Raw genomic sequence first — 25792 nt, forward strand, 5'->3', positions numbered from 1 at the left:
ACGGTAGCGTCCTGTAAAGTTCCAGACCCCTGAACTTCCAGATGCACTCTGATCACTGTTTGTTTCCGCTGTGTCAGTCTGAAGAAATACGCTTGTCGCACACACGAGAGAAGCTGATAGCTGTTTACTTACATATCTACTGAACGAGATAAACGTGTGTGGCGCTGGAACAGCAAGTTTCACGGTGTCGTTGCGGAATAACCCACTGCTCGAGATGGGTAACAACAGCCTAAATCAAACTCCAATCTGTGAGAAATACTATTGATCGTATGCTACGTTGATACCAAACAGATATCAGCGTATTGACCTGGTTCGCAGCTGCAGAAAATTCTGTAGTCCGTATAAAATTACATATGGTCTGTGGACATTGAGAAATTCAGCGTTTCTGTTACGCTATTCGGTGCCGCGTCATGTTGCATCGTCTTCAGTTATACCGCGCTGGTTTCTATCAGTTAAAAATACTTCGGGTCATTTACATTGATATGTTGGATAACTGTCGAAAGTGTGATGCAATGCCGATCGGCAGTTTGTAGATTCTTTATGGTGTCGGAATCTGGTCACTTGCGAGTACTGTTTGCAAGATATCGCAAGTGAGGAAAGCGAAACAGTAGCGAAATGGAAAGAATACGTTTTATGTAAGTTTACGAAGGTGGTACGAAGAAAACATCTGTAACTGTGATGGTGTAAAAGCCTGAACTTGCTCATTAAATTTTTTTATGTACGTTGTCGTTGCTGTGGCTGCTTTAACATTAGAGAAAGGGTTGGTACTTTTAATTGCATCATGACCCGGCCATACACCAGAAGAATATTACTACAATAGCCACTGACGTATACGTTAACTTGCTATTAATTTCAAAGATATCATGATATTTACTTTTCTTGAATGATGATAAATCGCTTTAGTAAACTGAAAATTGACATAGTATCAAAGGTTTAGCGATTTATTCACTGCACATGTCATTCTGCTTCGCGTGAATGAAATATATGTAAACAGTAGTGTAGTTTCAGCTTACATTTTATTTTGAACGTTATCGAAATCTAGATCATCATAAGCCAATTTTTGGTTCAATCCTTGAAACTCGTTTTATCACCAATGCTGGCAGACATATGGATCACTCAATCTGTTCTATTTAACAACCTGAATTAAATTTGTATTTGAGATGAAAATTTTAAGGGAGACAAAGTTGAATTATTTGTCACATGTGGATAGAGAAAAACGATAGGAAAGTTATCATTATGTTTGTGACAAGGTTGTTGGATAAGTGCGCCTCTCTTCACAGTAAAACAGAAAGTATTGTCATTGTAGCTTTGGTTCACTCGTCAAAACACATGGTCTGAAAAGGAATATTATCACTCTATAATTATTGCAGGATATTACACATAAAATAAGCAGCACAAGCTACAAGGAATTTTGTACTGTGTATAAGCCTTATACGTAGGACATAGTTTTGTCTTCTCTGTCACTTTTATTTTGCAGACCACTTGTACCGATTTATTGTCTCTAGAAGTTAAAAGCTGTAACTATGAACTATACGGAATCATTTACGTTGCTTTATGTACACATTGACTTCGCTGCAACGATATATCTAGCATAAAGAGTATATGTTCGGAAAGAAGAACTTTTAAATAATAGGACCCCGTATATTGTTCTGGATGACGAACGTTCAGCAGAAACGAAAGGAAGTTTGGGTGTGCTTAAAGGAAGCGCGATAAGACTCCTACTATGATAGAAATGTGTAAACGATTTATTAAAGATTTACGGTCGGTATAGTTAATGGCAGTTCTCTTTAAATGTAGATAAATTGAAGACAGTGGCCGTAAGAAAGAGAAGCTATAGGAGAATGTCGTTTGACTGGATGAATCTTGTTGCACGCTGTTTCCAAATTCTGTTTCGCTTACATCTCAAAAGTCAAACACGGCAGGGCTTCTGTAGTGGTTTGGTCAATCATATCGTGGTATTTCATGGGCCCCAAGGTTAATTAGCAAGGTAGCGTTACTGCCAACAACTACATGAGCATTTTGGCTGTGTTTGTCCCCCAATTGTGATTCTGTGTTCCACGAGGACAAGGCTGCTGTTCACAGAGCTCGCAGCGTCCAGGCTTAGTTTTGTGAGCGCGAGGATGAATCGTACATCTCCCCGGGCCACCACACTCACCAGATATCAATATTATCGAGCGTTTGTCGTCTACGTTGCGGAAAAGAGCCTGTGATCTCTAACAACCTCCATCATTGCTATCTGAACATGCCACTGTTTTGCAGGAAGAATGGCACACTGTACCCTTCAAAACCATAAAGGACTTGTATTTATACATTTCGAGATGACTGGAAGCTGTTTTGAATGCCAACTGCGAATGTCCGTTGCCAGCGTCGTATATATCGCGTAGGGATTATGAGAATAACGAATATAGGTATATAAATACACTACTGGCCATTAAAATTGCTGCCGGCCGCGGTGGCCGTGCGGTTCTGGCGCTGCAGTCCGGAACCGCGGGACTGCTACGGTCGCAGGTTCGAATCCTGCCTCGGGCATGGGTGTGTGTGATGTCCTTAGGTTAGTTAGGTTTAAGTAGTTCTAAGTTCTAGGGGACTTATGACCTAAGATGTTGAGTCCCATAGTGCTCAGAGCCATTTGAACCATTAAAATTGCTACACCACGAAGATGACGTGCTACAGACGCGAAATTTAACCGACAGGAAGAAGATGCTGTGATATGCAAATGATTAGCTTTTCAGAGCATTCACACAAGGCTGGCGCCGGTGGCGACACCTACAACGTGCTGACATGAGGAAAGTTTCCAACCGATTCCTCATACACAAACAGCAGTTGACCGGCGTTGCCTGGTGAAACGTTGTTGTGATGCCTCCTGTAAGGAGGAGAAATACGTACCATCACGTTTCCGACTTTGATAAAGGTCGGATTGTAATCTATCGCTTTTGCGGTTTATCGTATCGCGACATTGCTGCTCGCGTTGGTCGAGATCCAATGACTGTTAGCAGAATATAGAATCGGTGGGTTCAGGAGGGTAATACGGAACGCCGTGCTGGATCCCAACGGCCTTGTATCACTAGCAGTCGAGATGACAGGCATCTTCTCCGCATGGCTGTAACGGATCGTGCAGCCACGTCTCGGTCCCTGAGTCAACACATGGGGACGTTTGCAAGACAACAACCACCTGCACGAACAGTTCGAAGCGTTTGCAGCAGCACGGACTGTCAGCTCGAAGACCATGGCTGCGGTTACCCTTGACGCTGCATCACAGACAGGAGCGTCTGCGATGGTGTACTCAACGACGAACCTGGGTGCACGAATGGCAAAACGTCATTTTTTGGAATGAATCCAGGTTCAGTTTACAGCAGCATGATGGTCGCATCCATGTTTGGCGACATCGCGGTGAACTCACATTGGAAGCATGTATTCGTCGTCGCCATACTGGCGTATCACCCGGCGTGATGGTATGGGGTGCCACTGGTTACACGTCTCGGTCACCTCTTGTTCGCATTGACGGCACTTTGAACAGTGGACGTTACATTTCAGATGTGTTACGACCCGTGGCTCTACCCTTCATTCCGTCTCTGCGAAACCCTACATTTCTGCAGGATAATGCACGACTGCATGTTGCAAGTCCTGTACGGGCCTTTCTGGATACAGAAAATGTTCGACTGCTGCCCTGGCCAGTACATTCTCCAGATCTCTCACCAACTGAAAACGTCTGGTCAATATTGGCCTAGCAACTGGCTCGTCACAACACGCCAGTCACTACTCTTGATGAACTGTGGTATCGTGTTGAACAGGGGTGGTTGTTCTGGCTACTGATTTCTCAGGATCTATGCACCCAAATTGCGTGAAAATGTAATAAAATGTCAGTTATAGTATAATATATTTGTCCATGAACCATGGACCTTGCCGTTGGTGGGGAGGCTTGCGTGCCTCAGCGATACAGATGGCCGTACCGTAGGTGCAACCACAACGTAGGGGTATCTGTTGAGAGGCCAGACAAACATGTGGTTCCTGAAGAGGGGCAGCAGCCTTTTCAGTAGTTGCAGGGGCAACATTCTGGATGATTGACTGATCTGGCCTTGTAACATTAACCAAAACGGCCTTGCTGTGCTGGTACTGCGAACGGCTGAAAGCAAGGGGAAACTACAGCCGTAATTTTTCCCGAGGACATGCAGCTTTACTGTATGATTAAATGATGATGGCGTCCTCTTGGGTAAAATATTCCGGAGGTAAAATAGTCCCCCATTCGGATCTCCGGGCGGGGACTACTCAAGAGGACGTCGTTATCAGGAGAAAGAAAACTGGCATTCTACGGATCGGAGCGTGGAATGTCAGATCCGTTAATCGGGCAGGTAGGTTAGAAAATTTAAAAAGGGAAATGGATAGGTTAAAGTTAGATATAGTGGGAATTAGTGAAGTTCGGTGGCAGGAGGAACAAGATTTTTGGTCAGGTGATTACAGGGTTGTAAATACAAAATCAAATAGGGGTAATGCAGGAGTAGGTTTAATAATGAATAAAAAAATAGGAGTGCGGGTTAGCTACTACAAACAGCATAGTGAACGCATTATTGTGGCCAAGATAGACACAAAGCCCATGCCTACTACAGTAGTACAAGTTTATATGCCAACTAGCTCTGCAGATGATGAAGAAATTGATGAAATGTATGACGAGATAAAAGAAATTATTCAGGTAGTGAAGGGACACGAAAATTTAATAGTCATGGGTGACTGGAATTCGTCAGTAGGAAAAGGGAGAGAAGGAAACATAGTAGGTGAATATGGATTGGGGGGAAGAAATGAAAGAGGAAGCCGCCTTGTAGAATTTTGCACAGAGCATAACTTAATCATAGCTAACACTTGGTTCAAGAATCATAAAAGAAGGTTGTATACCTGGAAGAATCCTGGAGATACTAATAGGTATCAGATAGATTATATAATGGTAAGACAGAGATTTAGGAACCAGGTTTTAAATTGTAAGACATTTCCAGGGGCAGATGTGGATTCTGACCACAATCTATTGGTTATGAACTGCAGATTGAAACTGAAGAAACTGCAAAAAGGTGGGAATTTAAGGAGATGGGACCTGGGTAAACTGAAAGAACCAGAGGTTGTAGAGAGTTTCAGGGAGAGCATAAGGGAACAATTGACAGGAATGGGGGAAAGAAATACAGTAGAAGAAGAATGGGTAGCTCTGAGGGATGAAGTAGTGAAGGCAGCAGAGGATCAAGTAGGTAAAAAGACGAGGGCTAATAGAAATCCTTGGGTAACAGAAGAAATATTGAATTTAATTGATGAAAGGAGAAAATATAAAAATGCAGTAAATGAAGCAGGCAAAAGGGAATACAAACGTCTCAAAAATGAGATCGACAGAAAGTGCAAAATGGCTAAGCAGCGATGGCTAGAGGACAAATGTAAGGATGTAGAGGCTTGTCTCACTAGGGGTAAGATAGATACTGCCTACAGGAAAATTAAAGAGACCTTTGGAGAGAAGAGAACCACTTGTATGAATATCAAGAGCTCAGATGGCAACCCAGTTCTAAGCAAAGAAGGGAAGGCAGAAAGGTGGAAGGAGTATATAGAGGGTTTATACAAGGGCGATGTACTTGAGGACAATATTATGGAAATGGAAGAGGATGTAGATGAAGATGAAATGGGAGATAAGATACTACGTGAAGAGTTTGACAGAGCACTTAAAGACCTGAGTCGAAACAAGGCCCCGGGAGTAGACCACATTCCATTGGAACCACTGATGGCCTTGGGAGAGCCAGTCATGACAAAACTCTACCATCTGGTGAGCAAGATGTATGAGACAGGCGAAATACCCTCAGACTTCAAGAAGAATATAATAATTCCAATACCAAAGAAAGCAGGTGTTGACAGATGTGAAAATTACCGAACTATCAGTTTAATAAGCCACAGCTGCAAAATACTAACACGAATTCTTTACAGACGAATGGAAAAACTGGTAGAAGCGGACCTCGGGGAAGATCAGTTTGGATTCCGTAGAAATGTTGGAACACGTGAGGAATTACTAACCTTACGACTTATCTTAGAAGAAAAGGCAAACCTACGTTTCTAGCATTTGTAGACTTAGAGAAAGCTTTTGACAACGTTGACTGGAGTGCTCTCTTTCAAATTCTGAAGGTGGCAGGGGTAAAGTACAGGGAGCGAAAGGCTATTTACAATTTGTACAGAAACCAGATGGCAGTTATAAGAGTCGAGGGGCATGAAAGGGAAGCAGTGGTTGGGAAAGGAGTGAGACAGGGTTGTAGCCTCTCCCCGATGTTATTCAATCTGTATATTGAGCAAGCAGTGAAGGAAACAAAAGAATAATTCGGAGTAGGTATTAAAATTCATGGAGAAGAAGTAAAAACTTTGAGGTTCGCCGATGACATTGTAATTCTGTCAGAGACAGCAAAGGACTTGGAAGAGCAGTTGAACGGAATGGACAGTGTCTTGAAAGGAGGATATAAGATGAACATCAACAAAAGCAAAACGAGGATAATGGAATGTAGTCAAATTAAATCGGGTGATGCTGAGGGAATTAGATTAGGAAATGAGACACTTAAAGTAGTAAAGGAGTTTTGCTATTTAGGGAGTAAAATAACTGATGATGGTCGAAGTAGAGAGGATATAAAATGTAGACTGGCAATGGCAAGGAAATCGTTTCTGAAGAAGAGAAATTTGTTAACATCAGATATAGATTTAAGTGTCAGGAAGTCGTTTCTGAAAGTATTTGTATGGAGTGTAGCCATGTATGGAAGTGAAACATGGACGATAACCAGTTTGGACAAGAAGAGAATAGAAGCTTTCGAAATGTGGTGCTACAGAAGAATGCTGAAGATAAGGTGGGTAGATCACGTAACTAATGAGGAGGTGTTGAATAGGATTGGGGAGAAGAGAAGTTTGTGGCACAACTTGACTAGAAGAAGGGATCGGTTGGTAGGACATGTTTTGAGGCATCAAGGGATCACAAATTTAGCATTGGAGGGCAGCGTGGAGGGTAAAAATCGTAGAGGGAGACCAAGAGATCAATACACTAAGCAGATTCAGAAGGATGTAGATTGCAGTAGGTACTGGGAGATGAAGAAGCTTGCACAGGATAGAGTAGCATGGAGAGCTGCATCAAACCAGTCTCAGGACTGAAGACCACAACAACAACAACATATTTGTCCAATGAATACCCGTTTATCAACTGCATTTCTTCTTGGTGGAGCAATTTTAATGGCCAGTAGTGTAGTTTTCAGGATACTAAATTCCATCCAGATCGTCTTTTAGAAGAGTGGTTCGCAGTAAGGGGGTAACGTCCCCCTGACAAGCAAGACAAAATTTTCGGAGAGGTAAAAAAAAAGGGTTTGGTTATTTTTCGGTTACGAAAGTAAATTGTTTTGAAGAGATCGTTACGATGATCACTATTTCGTAAGACTATAATACTGGTTTGCGTACACCGATGAGCGAAAACGTTATGATCATCTGTCTAATAGCGTGTTGGTCCTATTTTCAAAAACATTACATCAGTGATTCTGCTAGGCATGGATTCTAAAAGTTCTCGATAGCTTTCCAGAAGGTCGTGACACCAGAAGTCTAGTCACACGTCACTGAATTCCCGAAAATTACGGGACGGTGGTTTGTGGGCTCACAGTTCGCGCCCAATATATGTTACAGTGTGTACAGATCATGCACATTTGCTGGTCCTAAGATCAAAGTAGTTTTCTATAATGCCCCTCAAACCACTGTAGCACGATTATGACATTTCAACACTGCTGGAAGATGTCATCGCCGTAGGGGAAGACTTCAAGCGTGAAGTGATGCATGTGGTCCTCAATAATGTTCACGTAGTTCACTGATGTCATGACGTCTCCGAGCATAGGGCCCATAGAAACCCAGCTCAGTGTACCCACAGCATAATTCTGCTCTCACCAGCCTTCATCTGTGGTGCAGCCATTCATCTGGATGACTGCTTGTAAAGACTCCACCATCGACCTGATGTAACAAGAAATCCGATTCATTCGACTGGCGACAGGTTTTTAGTGATGCACGGTGAAAGTCAGTGAAGATGTGCACACTGCAATCATAACTGACGATGTCGTTGTCGTTGGGTCAACAAAGGAACACGATGGGGTCGTGTGATGTGGAACTCCATTTCAACCATGATCTTTTAACCGTGCTCCGAAACACTTGCGCCTGCACCAGCATTGTACTCTGCCGTGAGATCTATCACAGATCGCTGCCCATCCCTGGACTACAATTGAGGGAACCTTCGACCTCTACGTTTTGTCATGAGCCGTGGACGCCCAGTACCATACGGCCTACGCATTATTCCGTCATCCTTCACCCACTGTCCATAGGTGCTCACGATAATAGTAAACAAACAGCCGACCAGCTTAGGCATTTCAGGGATTCTCGTTTCCAGCCCGCGGCGGCAAAATAATGTGCCCTTTGTCAAAACCGCTTATATCAATGGATCTCCGCGTTTACGGTCTTTATCTTTTCTGTAATGACTGCCCATTCGTCTCTCTTCCGCTTATAGAGTTTCCTTACTGCGTCATGTATCTACAACACGACTAGGAAGCTTTCAGCCTCGCAGTGGTAATGTTTTCGCTCATCAGTGTAAACTGCCATTACATTTTCTGAAAATACTAGCACGAATGCGTGACAGAATATGGTGCAGGTTACAGCTTGTGAAACTTCACTTAGTCCACACACTACGCACATACTTGTTATTTTGTACCATGATAGTAAAACTGAGACGTATACGTCGCGTATGGTTAAATATCTCATGAAAAAGCCCTCTCAATGCTGTATGTAGTTCCCGCAAAGGACCAGAAATTAATTCATAATTCATTTTGCGACAGATAAACGAACTAACTGGCAGCACAACAAAGTCGTAACAAAGCAACCACATTGCTGTAATGCCTACTCAATATTGTTACTATTAGTGGCAATGGTCAATAAACGTCTGAAGATGACCTTGTAAGCTGAAAACGGTTAACATAGTACAAGAGTACAAGTAATACTGTGGAACAAAAGCAAACTAGTGCTTTTTATTTATTACAATGTTGTTCTACGAAGAACCGACGGAAGACTCAGTTAACATAACAATAATAATTATTATTGTTATTGTTACCACGATTAGCGGCGAAGATCAGACAAAAAGTGTTAGCAACTTGAAGTCTTCAATTTCTGCCAGTTCAGAAATAAGAAGTATAGAAATCAAGTGATTTAGAAACAGTAAGTATAGTGCAGACATTTTAAGTTGGTTGATTTTAAGAGGAGCTGCAGTGTGTGGGTGAAGCAAGTGTCACTAGGGAGTAGTGCAGAGGAAGCATGTTTTTTAACACGTGTCCACCCCCAGTATGAACAGTTAGCTTTCTTTTCTGGGAAGGAGTTGTGGGTGGCACTGGTGATGCGCTGAGAATTACTCCATAATTCTAACCGAGCGGGGTCGCTCAGCGGTTACTAAGCTAGACTAGCATCGGCTGGACGACCGTTCGAATACGCATCCGACCATCCTGATTTAGATTTTCGGTCAGGTCCCTATATCGTTCCAGGCAAATACCGATACGGCTCCCTTGGAACTTAATGACCTATTTCTTTTTCCCATCTGTCATAACTCCGAGTTTGTGCTCCGTCTCTAATGATTTCGTTATCGACGGGACGTTAAACCTTAATCATCCTTTCCTTCATCATTCTGTTAAAAAAGGGCTTTATAAATAAGCAGTACCAGTCGTTTCATTCACTCATTAGTTAGTGATTTGATGAAACAGCTACAAAAACTAAATGTAATTTTTCTTTCGTCATTTTAAAAATAAAAGAACACAAAAAATTCTTTTCGTTCTATGGTTTAATTAAGGGCAAACGTTAGTGATGGTGAAGACGGAGGGGGAGAGTACAAGCTAATATCTGACTGCACTCACAACTAATGGTTTCAAAAAGGTTGGGAATCACTGTTTTGGAGACTCTAAATAATCAAGCTGACGATCTCATTGCAAATTCAGACGCCCCCTGCCCCTAACCCCCCTCCTGCATGGATCACAAGACCGTGGGAAACACCAGGCATGTTCACTTGCTAGTCGGTTCATTAACTGGTGGTTGGCGGTATCTTGTGACCCATACAGATAAGGGATGTTGGTTTGTTTCTGAGATCGCAAGCTCGATTAGTATGTGAGATAATAAAATATCAAAAAATAGCACATCCGCATGGGTAAGAGAATAAATTAGGCAGAAATCAAATTAACTTGATCGTTACAAGTGAGTGGCTTATGAAGAGTCAAGCTTCTACTGGAATTTTATATTAAAAAGGAAACCGACTGCTTTCTCAGGCGAATAAATGTGTACACGTCAAGTCCTCGAAATTTTTACTAATGATGGCAAGGCATTGTTATTATGGTCCCACGATTCCTGCCGTAAAAGATATTTACGCTGTTTTGTGTGTTGAATGTTTTGTGTGTGGTATAAAAGAATTTAAATATAACGTGTGTTAGAGTTACTGCAGTGCTCTGTTATCTGCACTAGATAATGCCATTACAATCTTCCCTCAACGAGAATAATGCTTTCACCACTGATTGGAACGTAAATATTGCACTACACAATTTCCGAGCAATTGGCTATCCACAGACAGCACAAATACTGTTGTTAGAGGATTATTGTAACAAGTTTTCAGAAATGAGAGCGGTGTCGTGCAGCTGCAGCCGTTTCGCACCAGAATCTGATGGGAAAGAATGTGTTTTTCTAACTAATGAGATCTGCTGGTGCAGTATCGCATACATGTGAATCGCAAAACTAAGAGAAGGAAAGGCAGAATTTGACGTTAGAGTAGAATCATTAATTTATTTTGACAGGTTTACAGAAGAAAATAGATTATACTTTTGTTGACTGGATGCACGGGAAACTGCAGAACACTTAGATTTGATTACACTTCTTCCCAGGCTCGGCTCAGATTTATAACCACTGCACGATCTTGTTCGATGCAGTTGGAAGAGGTAAGCCATGTCGTTCATCTAGCCTGTGAACAGTTAATCCAGTAATTTATTAGTAAACGTGCAATTTAGTGTGGAATAAAACAACTGTTCACTTGGGAATGTTTCATAAACATAGAGGTTCAGGTTTGTTAAGTACTGGAACTGACACCAGTAAAAACCAGATGTCAAACGCTAACGAATTTACCTTTTTTTACCTCTGTTTTACGCTGATAAACTTGAAATTTGGGCGTTAACGTATGAAACGATACACATCCCTCAATTCCTTGGAAATAGTTTAGAATCTTAAAGTCACACAATCTTTGGTTACTAGTTACTTAGATAAGATTTTTTTAAATTCATTAGAACCTGTTAAAAAAAAGGATAGTGGGAATATCGAAGTCGAATTTGGATTACCAATAGAACAATCTTGCTACCTCTTATCACAATTTGTAACCACCAACCATCTGGAATCCACTGTTTGGTGAAGGCTTCGTCCAGATGATGATGTATTACAGCCGTCAGCTACACACATCCACATTGTTCCGTCATGTTTTTTAATGTTATCAATTAAACTTCCGCTACGCAGTCGCCTCGGTCTTATTTCTAGGATTCCAGTAATCTCAGTCGATCTACCGTCCATTCGTCTGGCTATAAGTACTAGCGATCTATATTACAATTCCAATACAGTCATAAGTAAGTTTTCCTCTGCAGTTTGCTCCTTGCTCAATTTGTTTGCTTTCCTGTACCTCCTAGTTCAGTCATGACATACCTCTCGATTACTCCCCGAGGATACCTCTGTTTTGAGTGGATTTTGCAATAAAAGGCCATGTTTCACTGCTATAAGCCAATATTAGCAGTACTCATTGATAGAAAATTCTCTATTTTAGACACACAAATTTCCTTTACCGATAGTAATTTAGTTTTTTTATGCAGTCTATACTGTCGATGTCTTCAACTACTCTAATATAAGAGCCCAACTAATTCTAGGACTTAACTATTCATTTTTAATAATTTTTCTTTGGTGTCTTAATTTTGTAATGTTTTTGTCTTAAAATAATTGGGTTTACGACGACTTCTGTCGTTCATTGTTGACATTTATCTGCTTTAGGTGTAAATGAAGGTGTTTTGGGTAAGAATATTTACCATTAAAACTTATTATTTCTTATTTCGGTACATGTTACTTTTGTACCAATTTTTCTTCAAGAAAAAAATCGTCAACAGGCTATTTTCCTGAATACCGCGAATGGCTATACAGGGTGGTCCATTGATAGTGACCGGGCTAAATATCTCACTAAATAAGCATCAAACGAAAAAGCTACAAAGAACGAAAGTCGTCTAGCTTTAAGGGGGAAACCAGATGGCGCTATGGTTGGCCCGCTAGATGGCGCTGCCATAGGTCAAACGGATATCAACTGCGTGTTTTTAAATAGGAAACCCAATTTTTTATGACATATTCGTGTAGTACGTAAAGAAATTTGAATGTTTTAGTTGGATCTCTTTTTTCGCTTTGGGATAGATGGCGCTGTAATAGTCACAAACGTATAAGTACGTGGTATCACGTAACATTTCGCCAGTGCGGACGGTATTTGCTTCGTGATACATTACCCGTGTTAAAATGGACCGTTTACCATTGCGGAAAAGGTCGATATCGTGTTGATGTATGGCTATTGTTATCAAAATGCCGAACGGGCGTGTGCTATGTATGCTGCTCGGTATCCTGGACATCATCCAAGTGTCCGGACCGTTCGCCAGATAGTTAAGTTATTTAAGGAAACAGGAAGAGTTCAGTCACATGTGAAATGTCAACCTTGACCTGCAACAAATGATGATGCCCATGTAGGTGTTTTAGCTGCTGTCGCGGCTAATCCGCACATCAGTAGCAGACAAACTGCGCGAGAATCGGGAATCTCAAAAACGTCGGTGTTGAGAATGCTACATCAACATCGATTGCACTCGTACCATCTTTCTATGCACCAGGAATTGTATGGCGACGACTTTGAGCGTCGTGTACAGTTCTGCCACTGGGCACAAGAGAAATTACGGGACGATGACAGATTTTTTGCACGCGTTCTATTTAGCGACGAAGCGTCATTCACCAACAGCGGTAACGTAAACCTTCATAATATGTACTATTGGGCAACGGAATTTCCACGATGGTGCGACAAGTGGAACATCAGCGACCTTGGCGGGTTAATGTGTGGTGCGGCATTATGGGAGGAAGGATAATTGGCCCCCATTTTATCGATGGCAATCTAAATGGTGCAATGTATGCTGATTTCCCATTTAATGTTCTACCGATGTTACTACAAAATGTTTCACTGCATGACAGAATGGCGATGTACTTCAAACATGATGGATGTCCGGCACATAGCTCGCGTGCGGTTGAAGCGGTACTGAATAGCATATTTCATGACAAGTGGATTGGTTGTCGAAGCACCATACCATGGCCCGCACCTTCACCGGATCTGACGTCCCCGGATTTCTTTCTGTCAATGCATGTGCGAACATTACGGAAGGCGAACTACTCGCTGTTGAGAGGAATGTCGTTGCTAAATGCATTGAGGTTGACGGACATCATTTTGAGCATTTATTGCATTAATGTGGTATTTACAGGTAATCACGCTGTAAGAGCATGCGTTCTCAGAAATGATAAGTTCACAAAGGTACATGTATCACATTGGAACAACCGAAATAAAATGTTCAAACGTACCTACGTTCTGTATTTTAATTTAGAAAACCTACCTGTTACCAACTGTTTGTCTAAAATTGTGAGCCATATGTTTGTGACTATTACAACGAAAAAAGTGGTCCAATTAAAACAGTCATATTTCTTCACGTACTGCACGAATATGTAATAAAAAATGGGGGTTCCTATTTTTTTAAAAAACGCAGTTGATATCCGTTTGACCTGACAGCGCCATCTAGCGGGCCAACCATAGCGCCATCTGGTTTCCCCCTTCAAGCTAGACAAGTTTCGTTATTTGTAGTTTTTTCGTTTGACGCTTATTTCGTGAGACATTTGGCCCGGTCACGATCAGTGGACCACCCTGTGTAAACCTCATTTGGCATTTCTTCCAAAAAGACATTAGTTTCGTTTTGTAACTACTGTTGTTGCTGATTCATCTCTTAAGCTCCACAAACGATGAAAGAATTGTTCTAGTGCTTATTCAATGTTCTCCCTGTTCTTAGTTTCTGCGCCATATGCCATCTTTACGAAGAAACGTGATGCCTATCCAAGTTATGTATCTGTTTAGTATTCCTGCGACTCGTAAATTTTCCTGCCATTTTCCTTTGTTTTAATAGATGCTGTGTTGCTTTTGAGTTTCCTTATCTTCGTCTGTCTTTTTCTATACCTTCAACATATTAATCCATACGCAAAAATATCTTTGTTAAATAACTTCCTGTTTCATCTGCGCTGGTATAATCTTCACTTTCAAAGATTCTGAAGTTGCTGACTAGTATAATTTGGTATAATACGCATCATAAAATAAATTATTATATTCTACATGTTTGATTTATTATATTATATTCTACATGATTAACTTGTAAATCTCGTTTGAGTAACTTAAGCTCTGCATCTTACTGCCCAACAATAACTTGAAATGCTGATGCGGTTAATATCCGTTACACGTATTTATGTAATGGCACCGGTCTGGCGGTTTAATGGAAAGAAATATCTGCTGAAGAGAAGATCGCTAAATTTTATGTATTTCACGATGGCAGTTTTCGAAAGAAGCTGTCATCATCTGATCTACAAATGTTGAACGTAACAAATTTTATAAAGCTGTAAAAGAACAAATTTCACTTCAGCGAACACATTTGGCTCTGTGGGAACCCATCAGCATAGCATATCTGGAAAGATAAAACACACACACACAAACACACACACACACACACACACACACACACACACCTACACACGTTGTAAACACTAGCGCCACCAACAACGAAATGTGACCGACTTCAGAAGCTATTGATAGTGAAAACTGTAACCGTTGGGTGAGGTCCCATTAATTCTGCCCCTCTGTTTTTTGACAAGGGAGAGAGAACAAAATTTCACCAGAATCGAACCAAAACTTCTATCTCTATTTGTAAGATTACTTGCTAATTTAACTTCCACTGCCTCCTTAATAATACTGTCCCCTTAGCTGGAAGTGCATGCCAGAATCTCCGTGTTGTTATATTCCATAGGATTACCGGTGCCAGGACAATGTTCTGCAATAGCATATTTGTTCGGCTGTGGTAAGTGCGAGAGATGCTTATGCTCAGTATACCGCACTCCATAGTCCTGGCAGTCTGACAATATATGACATGCCACAACTGCAAGGAATACAATAAACACGCTCTTTACGCAAACCAGGATCATCACTTACGAAACCTAGAAATACCCTAGTTAGATGGTGGTCGAAAAACACATTTCACATCATATTTCCAAAGAATACGACCAATCCCACTGGAAATTCCCCACGCACAAAGCTAGAACGCCGTAGACTTTGGCGCCACCTCGGTATTATGATCACTGGCCCGGTGCACGGTTGGTCGATAGCGCAACGCGCGTCTCACCTGTCTTTCACTATATCCGTTCTGACGAAAGGTGACCTCAACATGGGTTAATTCAGCTGACAAACTCTCGTGGTCTGCGATGCCATGGGCATAATGAACCAGAGTACGAAGTATCCATTTACACTGAGTCAGTTGGTGACAACTGTCAGCCTGTAGGTCCAATTCAGTGTGAGCGGCCCTCTTATATACAGCATGTCCCAACGTACCAGCAATCTTTCTCCCGACTAACACATCAAGGAAGGGAAGGCAGCCATCCTTTTCCACCCTCACAGTTAAACGAAAATTCGAGTGGATTGAATTCAGTTGCTCTAAAATGTCTTCCAAATTCTCACTACAATGAGGCCAAACAACAGAAGTGTCAGTCAGTTACCTGAAAAATACGTGTTTTCGAAGCCGCCGACTCCGCGGCACATTCCTCGAAGTCTTTCCTAAGGAAAATGTTAATAACAGGTGACATCTGGCTTCTCATCGCAACTACATCTGTTTTCTCACAGTTACGGTTATTGAATAAAAAGTAAATGGAAGACAAATCATGTCGAAATAGGTTCATTAATTCAGCACCAAACCTAAACTCAGTCAACCGTAACGAATCTGACAGAGGAACAAGAGTGAAGAGAGAGATCAAGTCAAAACTTACAAAAATATCAGTCATTCAAACGCATGAATGTAAGGAATCCGCCTGGTTCTTAATGTGATGCTCATACCAACCTACTACAGGACTCAAAAGAGTAGCGAGGTGTTTTGTTACACAATGCGTCGGAGCACCAATGTTACTCACAATCGGACGAAGGAGAATACCCTCCTTGTGGACTTTAGGGAGTCCATATAACCCAGAGGGAACAGCACGGTAAGGATTGAGACTCTTGATAGTCTCCCACCACAAGAAATTTTTCTTCAGGAGGCTGTTACTCTTTGTCTCAACATTTTTTGTGGGGTCAGCACCGATCCTGAAATACACTGAATTAGATACTAAACACTGTATCTTTTGAACGTAATTCACCCAGTCCAAACCTACTGTAGCGTTGCCCTTGTTCGCGAGTAAAATAACAATATCCGGATCAACTCTAAGTGAACGCAAAGCAGCCCTCTCAGCCGCTGTGATACTACTCTTGGGTGGAGGTGTCCCACTCAACACACGACATGCCTCCCTCCTAGCCTCCTCTGCAACATCAGGAGGTACTTAAAAAATAGCCAGTTCAACAGAACTAATAAAATCAACCACTGGCAAACGCCTGGTAGTCGGTGCAAAATTTAAACCTTTCCCTAGCAGAGATAAAGCTGCGTCGTCAAAAGCTTTCTCCGTGAGATCTACCACAGAACGTCAAGAAATAGCATTAGAATCCGAGTCACAGAAACTTTAAACATGGCCAAATTCCTGGCAATTACAGACTGAAAATCCCAGTCAGACTGTGACCATGCAGCACCGTCCGGCCAGTCCCAAGAAAAAATAGAAATGTTTGAAGCGCTCAGTAAATGGAACCGAAAGAATTCTTTGGAAACAAAATGTAACTGTCGACGAATGTAATGAATGCTTCCACGAACAAGAGCGAGGCCAGAGCGCTGCTTGATGCGATTCGTGACAAGGGGATTAACATGATGCACGTTTCGGAAACGTTGGATCAATATCTTGGCCACGACACCTCAACAAAAACGACAATGTACACTGCAGTCCTGCTCTGCTGCTGCGGAGTTTATCCAACCTACTCAAGCAACGATACTCCCCATCGAGGTTTAGAAATCGAGGCTTTTGCTCAAATCCTGATGGAATTCTTCTCTCTCCGTTATCAAAAAACAAAGGGACAGAGTTAATGCTGCCTCACCCGTTGGTTACTAATTTTCACTGGCGATGGCTTCTGACGTCGTGTTTGCAACGCGCGCCCACGCGTATGTGTTTATGCGTGCGTGCGTGTGTGTGTGTGTGTGTGTATAGTATCTTTCCGGAAATGCTCTGGAAACAGAAGTCGTCGGTTTCCTTGCACAGCGCTTACCCGCTGCAGTTTTGCCTTGTCAAATTATCGGCGGTTGTCGACGACGTCACCCGGCTGCCTTCCCGTAAGTTATTTGACTATCCGTCACATATTTGACAATGACGCTGTTGTTTGATAAATGTGGTGTATACAATTTTTAATTCCATTCAGTATCTGATAATTTTATTTTGTACTTGTTTTCTATTGGAAAATATTACCCGCAAAACGTTTAACGTATGAGATCTGTCATTTCTAGCGTCAGATCCGACGACCGGCACTGATGAATCCTTCCTTAGTTCTGTTCTACTTTTGCATTAAAACCCTGTATTATAATCTTGTAGTGAGATTTACTGCCATTTTTCAGTTTCCCTAACTCATTGTTGAGGTCTCCTACCTCCTCGTCAGGAAGTTAACACTATGAATGATTTCCATGGACTATCTTTTGGCTCTGAGCACTATGGGACTTAACATCTGAGGTCATCAGTCCGCTAGAACTTAGAACTACTTAAACCTAACTAACCTAAGAACAGCACACACATCCATGCCCGAGGCAGGATTCGAACCTCCGACCGTAGCGGTCGCGCGGTTCCAGTCTGAAGTGCCTAGAACCGCTCGGCCACCGTTGCCGGCGGACTATCTTTTATTTATTAAAAACATTTCCATTGTGTTTGAGATTCCAGCAATATCTGCAGTCTTGTTTCAAATTTTTCTGTTTACAGTAAAACCAATAGTGTCCTGATTTTTAGTTCTTCGGTCTTCTGTTTTTCATCGTAATCCTCTAACAATACTATTTTCAGTATGTTACTTTTTAATTTCTTTTCCAAGTAACCTACCCTCATATCGCAACGTTTTGAAATTTGTAGTTGCTAAATTAAAAGTAGCAGAGAAACTGGGTGTTTAAGCTCAAAGTTATTGTTTGCGTAGCGAAGCAAAGTACTGTCTCAGAAGTAGCAGAGAGCGCTCTGTGGCCTGAAGCTATTGCCTGAATGCCCTTAGCTCTCTGTTCCCAATAACGTTTCACTTGCGTCAGAATACAGACGTCCCAGGAATCTGGCGGTAGAGACTTCGACAATCCTATTATTCACCAGGTTGCCAGTGCCTGGAATGTTTGCTGGATGATGTGAACAGACCTATGTTCGCAGCAGCGGCACTCCAGTTCACAAATCAATATAATCATTTAAGAGTCGGCCTCAGACATGAATAGAGGATTGCGGTTATTAACTTATCGTATTGTCTGCAGACCAAACCGTTGAGCAGCCCATCCATATTTTACTATAGTCTTCATAATTGTCTTGAGAAATTCAGCAACTGTTTCGATAGTTAAGATAATTCTCATTTATTGTTCCGTCTCATGTGCACATTTTTAATTAGATTACATGTTTCGATCACTCTGGATCACCTGCAGATCTAAGAAGCTGCTTCAGCAACTCGTCTCTCGCCTCGTCTACTCAGAACCGCTTACCAGAGTACAGTACTCTGATATGTGTTTCGCAATAGACAAGACGGGTTGCTGAAGCAACTGCTTAGATCTGAAGACGATCCAGAGTGATCGAAACATGTAATCTAATTAAAAATGTGTAACCGTCCATATTTGTTACCCACAAAGTAATTAGTCAAGATGATTACCTTACCGGTGCTAATAGCTTGACGGCGAGAACGACTGTTATTTGACATCTAGCCACATCGATAAAACATAATGAAGATTCCTCCTCCCATTGATTATTAAATGCACCTTCTGCAGCAGTTAATATTTACGATCAGAGTTAACTCTTCGTCCAGTGATTCAACATTAAGTAATTTCTCGGATACTGCAATCACATCAGAGATATTTCCTACATATTGATATTAATACTTCTTCTGTCTTTCACACAGTACTCATCTTCTGACTGAACTTATATTTATTTAAAGTAAGAGAGATTAAATAAAGACATGTAAAACTAAAAGATACTGATGCTCTGTTAGGCCCCCATATTTTACTCGAGATATATACAAAACATTACGGCCACCTCCTTAGTAACGTGTTGTCCACTTTCGGAAAGCAATGCAGCAGTGTTTCAGCGTGACATAGGTTCGACAAGTGCTTGGTGGTTCTGTTGATTCTGGACATATGGTGCAGCCCGATGGCGTCCCAGACGTATTCCATTGGGTTCAGAGCAGACAAATTTGGTGTCCAAGAAATCAAAGGGAATTCACTATCGTGCTCAAGCCACTGAAAACGATTGTGGCCTTGTGACGCGGATAGTTATCCTGCTGCAAGATACCATCAAGCATGAAATGATACAGGTGGTCTGCAATAATTTTCACGTAGTCTACAGCTGCCTGGTGCCTTTGCTTATTACCACAGGCCTCATAGAAGCCAAGAATGAACGTCCTCCAATGGAGTGAAGACAAACACTGGCGAGAGTAGAAACAAAACGTCCAAAAAGGTGCTATGGTATCCTGTCGTGCGAATATCATTCAAATATTTGTTTGTCTATATTTGGCACGGACCAGTCTAACTCTAAAATTACGAATTTCAAAGTTGACAGCATTGTCAGTTGATGTTTCGTTTACTTTGTGACGAACATCGGATGTGGTGCTCAATTTTCTATATTACGAAATGTTAGTAATTCGAGTTGCCTCTGGTTTTGGCTAGAGAGAACGTAACAGTGCGTAGGAGCTTAAGGCAGGAAATATGAATCTCTGTCACATTCTGACATGACTCTCTGGTCACTGAAAAATATTATAAATGTAATTACGGCCATTTTAAACACCCACTTTGCTTCTGTTCTTGGCAGCTCACAGTTATCTTTGATGAAAAAAAAAATACATGTGAGTTACATTTAAAGTAATAAATGATAGTTGTATTAAAAGCTATATGTGCGTGCTGTCTTCTCATTACGTTTCTTCCCGTTTCGAAAAGTTCATAAAGCAAAGTAAAAGAGTTCGAGTATTACCTAATTGAAAGGACCTTTAAACAATTCACAGTGTGCTGTGTATTGTCTTATCCGTAATGGCAGTTGCTTGATACGATATATATTCAGATTAATCGCGGTAGAAAGATGAACCCGCAGCCTTTTATTCAATTCAGAGATATTCTTTTTTTGCAAAAATTTACGAAAGAATTATTTCTGGTGTTTGTCGTGTGCCACCAGACAGGGTAGACGATGATAACGTTTGTAATTTGTAAATTGTAACGTTGTACAGGACATGCTGTAAGCTACAGATGTATTTGAGGCTTAGAGAATTATAGCTTACTTCGAAGTTTATCTATAATTACCGATATAAATTGTCTTGTTTTAATTTAAGTAATTTGAAATTCCGCTTCATTAACAAAAGTTAAGTCTAAAAGTATACTTTAGTCTGACTTATGTTTCGGCTAATTGAAAGCGTAGAGTTATGTTTTCAGAGTTTGTGGGCTGAATAGAAACAGTAATCAATCGGGTTTCTTCAAAGTGGACCTAGAATTTGACGGTAATATTGGCATTATTCTCAACACAGGAGATTAGGCTCTGATTAAAGCATGTGGAAAACAAAGTAGTCATTTAGACGGTATTCATGTAAAATATTTTATTCCGAAGGTAAACATTAAGTTATGTTTTTTTTTGTGAAAAAAAAGAGACTGATTACAGACGTTTACTTTAATAGGTCAGTAGTCATTTCTTAGTCAAGAAGATGTTGCTGGAAAGCTCTCCATTACTTCTGGGAAGGTACTTACGATTTGTTGATTCAAACACATGTACATTTATAAAGATGATGTCTGTGACTTAATACATTCAAAAACAAATGAAGTTCATCAGTTTAATGCTACAATGAGTTAATTAGTTATATACCATTGATTATTTGGAAAACAAAATTAAAAAATCACAACTCATGCAAATATTCTTAGTTTTGTACTGAACAAAACTCTCTGAACCAGTCAAATTTTCTGTTATTCTTTCAGAGCCAAAACAAATTTTGATCTGTCCCTGTTCACCCGAAGGCCCAATAAACAGACCCAACAAAAGTTAATACTGCTGTTTTTATTCACCCACTTCTGCGGGGTGAATAGAAACATCAAGTTTTTATTTTTATATGTTATAAAGTAATGAGGTAGGTGTCAAAACTAATTGTAAGTTTAAAGACAGGAACAAGACTCATAACCCCATATAATTCTGATTTTATTTATCCTTTTAAGATTATCATTTTTTTCTTTTCACGTTGAAAACTTTTTGTATTCACCCGACTTTACAGTAATCGTGTCTCACTGGCAAGCAGCCGTTTGCCTGGATACCAGCGTATACTTTGTGTAAAAAGAAACCTAGTTAACACGGCCGGAAGCTCGAGAAAATGTAATCAGGCATCTTCAATGCTACAAGCAATAACGTTGACGTAACTTCGTGTACTTTTTGAGTCTTAACTCGGGGATTTCGTTGATATGCACCGGATGTCGCTTTTCCATGTAGCAATTAATCTACAAACATTTTCCTTATACGCAAATTTCCTCTGTTTTCTATAAACGAGTTATCGACGAATGTTGTGGAGTAATGATACAGAAAAAATTTCTGTTTAGAGAAGATCACGAGTTCTTTCTACAGAAGGAGACTGCCTGAAACAGATTATTGGTCAATGCCGTAATGAAAGAAGTACAATAATATTCGTATAAGTTACCAAACTGTTATTCTCCTACGTTTTAGGTGTGGTGCTTGAAGTTCTTTTAAATTGGGAACACGAGACACATCACAATATTTCGATTCCCTAGGAAAAAACTAAACTACATCGAACTGATCTGAGACATATTACAGCTTACCTAAGATCAGAATGGCTGCAATAAACAAACCAAGGTTTATTGATTCACTATTGGCACTGTTTAATAAATGCTGTTCGTTTAAAGCCTGAAGTTGTCTATATATATATATATATATATATATATATATATATATATATATATATATATATGCAAACGCACACTATCAAAAAATAACGAAAGACCGGAAACGAAATTCAAAATTCGTTCACTGCCACCCGTACCCGAATATTCCATATACATCAGGATTCCTGGACATCTCCTCTGATGGGACACTTTGAGAATCTACAATCTTGGTACTTTGATGAAACACCTTGTTTATTTTGAAGGCTACTAAATTTTTTAAAAAATGAGAAAGACTTGTTTTTCCCAGTGATTAATTCAATTATAAATGATAACTAGTAACACAGAAATCATAACAGAGTTTTAAAAAAATAATATCTTCAAAAGGTCGAAAAAATCGCCATGTTACTATCAGTTTTTCGCGGAGCGCTTATTCACTTCCCGCGGAATACAGTTTGCGAAACCCTATCTATGTCGCACTGTGTAGTACACACACCACACACAACAAAGCGGTTCGGTATAACAAATGGCTCTGAGCACTATGCGACTTAACTTCTGAGGTCATCAGTCGCCTAGAACTTAGAACTAATTAAACCTAACTAACCTAAGGACATCACACACATCCATGCCCGAGGCAGGATTCGAACCTGCGACCGTAGCGGTCGCTCGTTTCCAGACTGTAGCGCCTAGAACCGCACGGCCACTCCGGCCGGCTCGGTATAACACATCATAACATTCGGTGAAATAAAAAATAAGTGATAAGCCAGTTTTAATTACGTATAATATGAAGATAATGTGATGGCCAATGATACCATGCTGACGCAACGTTTGATATATATTACCGCGGTAACGGTATGAGTGTTTCTATGTACCATACAGTAAAATTAATGCAACTCTCCTCTCCTTTGTACGATCGGCACGTAATTCAGTGCCTGTTTTCCCAGTCACCATTACAAGTTAGATCGAGTTGGTTAAAATTAATTATTACTGTGCTGTATAAACAAACGTCAGCATCAGTTATTCCAAAAGTCACTAACAATTTCAACACGTAATGAATGGAAAGTTAGAAGTTTGGACGCATTATGTTAACACACGGGAATTAATGGTTCAAATGGCTCTGAGCACTATGGGACTCAACTTCTGAGGTCATTAGTCCCCTAGAACTTAGAACTAGTTAAACCTAACTAACCTAAGGACATCACAAACATCCATGCCCGAGGCAGGATTCGAACCTGCGACCGTAGCGGTCTTGCGGTTCCAGACTGCAGCGCCTTTAACCGCACGGCCACTTCGGCCGGCGGAAGTAATGGTATAGTGGCTCTGAGCACTATGGGACTCAACTTCTGAGGTCATTAGTCCCCTAGAACTTAGAACTAGTTAAACCTAACTAACCTAAGGACATCACACACATCCATGCCCGAGGCAGGATTCGAACCTGCGACCGCATACGGGAAGTAGAATTACGCTTCCCCCTACCCTCTCCGTTTGTCATTTCGGCGAGATATGGTCAGTGGTGACCACGATCCGTGCTACTGTTGCTTCTTCGACTGTCATTCCACAGTCCAGGCTCTCTCCAAAGAGCAAGGTGGCCCAGTGACGAATTAGCTCATTTCTTATTTGGAAGGAGTGGGATGCAAATACCTGTCCTGTCATCCCAACTTACATTTTCCTAAATCTATCAAGATGATTACCGGATTGTTTCCTATGGAAAGAACAAGCCGGATTTCAGAGATTGTACTCTGTCTCAAATTACCTGGTAGTCAACGGGATGTTACACTCTCATTTTCCTTCTTTTCCCAACAGGATCACGCACAGCGATTTCAGAAAAGCTTTTCATTCAACTATTGACTAATTTATGGGGTTAATGCAGCCGAAAGCAGTAAAGGCATAATCGCAATTAACGGGGATTAAGGCTAACGACCTTCTTACTCCATAATGATAATTTATTTCCATCCGGTCAGATCCATATGGATGAAGGAAACACATCAAAACAGGAGAGACTCCACTTAATACAAATCAGTAATTACTTCTCTCACAAAGAAGGAGCTTTGCAAAATCCTAATATAATGCGTTATTGATTACTTTTCATACAGGTAGGTTTTTCATAGTGTATCAAAGATTGAACAGAGTTAAGAAATCTGTGTTAACTCAGATTAGTTCAGTCGTTAGTTTTATGAACTGAAAGTATCTGATAACGTTACTCAACTAGTGATAGAGTTACAACAGATTTTTATTCTTCACGTCTGCAAGACAGTCTTTTGAAAGACGTTACTACGAGCAGCTATTTCTTTGGGGTGTGATGTGTATACAATGTAGACAGAGTCAACATCTGATTACGTAAGTGGTTCATGCGGAGTTAAGAAGCGGTAATGTACAACAAAAAAAAAAGTGGTTCAAATGGCTCTGAGTGCTGTGGGACTCAACATCTGAGGTCATCAGTCCCCTAGACTTAGAACTACTTAAACCACCTAAGGACGTGACACACATCCATGCCCGAGGCAGGATTCGAACCTGTGACCGCATCAGCAGCGCCGTTCCGGACTGCAGCACCTAGAACCGCTCGGCCACCGCGGCCGGCTAATGTACAACAGATCACATAATTGTTGACGACAGCTCACAATAGTGCATTATGTTAAATGACAACAAATAAAGTTCTTTTAGATTATTGGTGATGAAAACAGTTAAAGAAAAGTAATCATACACTAATCTGTTTTGAAATGTTGTTACTAACAATATACTGGTTATTCAATGGCTTTCATAAAATAAAAGTTAAACAGTTGGTAGATAATGGCTCTATCGTTTGACTGACAGTATAGTATAGAAGCACTACGCACTAATAGGTACTCACTTACGTGTACAGTCTCCCATCCTTTAAAAAGTGCATAATGATTTATTGGTTGTGTTTTATGATTTGAGAAGGGTGGTGATTCTTGAGGGAAAAGTTGCAGTATGAGAAAGGAATCAGGGATTGAATTGCATCTTCATGGACATTTTTGTGTTCCCCATACCTGGAAAAGAGATTAGTTGTCTTCATCAACACCACAGACAAAATGTTAAATTTTATTGACTAGTGTAACTTTTCTTCATCATTAGGTGACCGAAACAGCAACGTCAGAAGAAACTTGTGGTCTAAATTGTTACTTGTGTTCTTGTTCTGAGCATCACTAGTGCGAAAAACGAACTATTTCTTCTCTGAATCTGTGTCACGTGTCACTGCTCGACGTTGCACGTGCCTTGCTCCAGTCACGACTGTTTGGGTGAATATCTCATCCGTGTCCTGTGCAAAGGCCAGTGCGGCCACAGTCACGTGATCGCGGAGCAACACCACAGCGTCACGCCTCAGCACTGCCAACGACTCCTATTGAGGACATAGCAATGAGGTTGTTCAGCTGTTTACAGCTTCAGATATTTACGACCGCAGTCAGTTGCTCGTAAAAATGTTATTTTAATATGAAATGTATCACTTATTCTTCCTG

At 40.9% G+C, this 25792-nt stretch overlaps 1 long non-coding RNA gene across 4 annotated transcripts in view; it reads right to left on the reverse strand.

Moving 5' to 3' along the window:
• The window catches only part of LOC126248231 (uncharacterized), a 130219-nt gene that overhangs the window by 101711 nt on the left and 2716 nt on the right, over positions 1-25792 (reverse strand). The window contains exons 2-3 of one of the 4 annotated variants that reach the window (XR_007545436.1): positions 25169-25324; positions 10813-11002 (exon numbers count right to left, since the gene is read on the reverse strand). The exons of the other annotated variants lie outside the window; for them this stretch is intronic. This is a non-coding gene — a long non-coding RNA (uncharacterized LOC126248231). Of the gene's footprint in view, positions 1-10812; positions 11003-25168; positions 25325-25792 lie in introns of those variants that run through there. 4 annotated transcript variants of the gene reach the window in all.

The sequence above is a fragment of the Schistocerca nitens genome, chromosome 1 (assembly GCF_023898315.1).
Source record: "Schistocerca nitens isolate TAMUIC-IGC-003100 chromosome 1, iqSchNite1.1, whole genome shotgun sequence".
NCBI lineage: Eukaryota > Metazoa > Arthropoda > Insecta > Orthoptera > Acrididae > Schistocerca > Schistocerca nitens.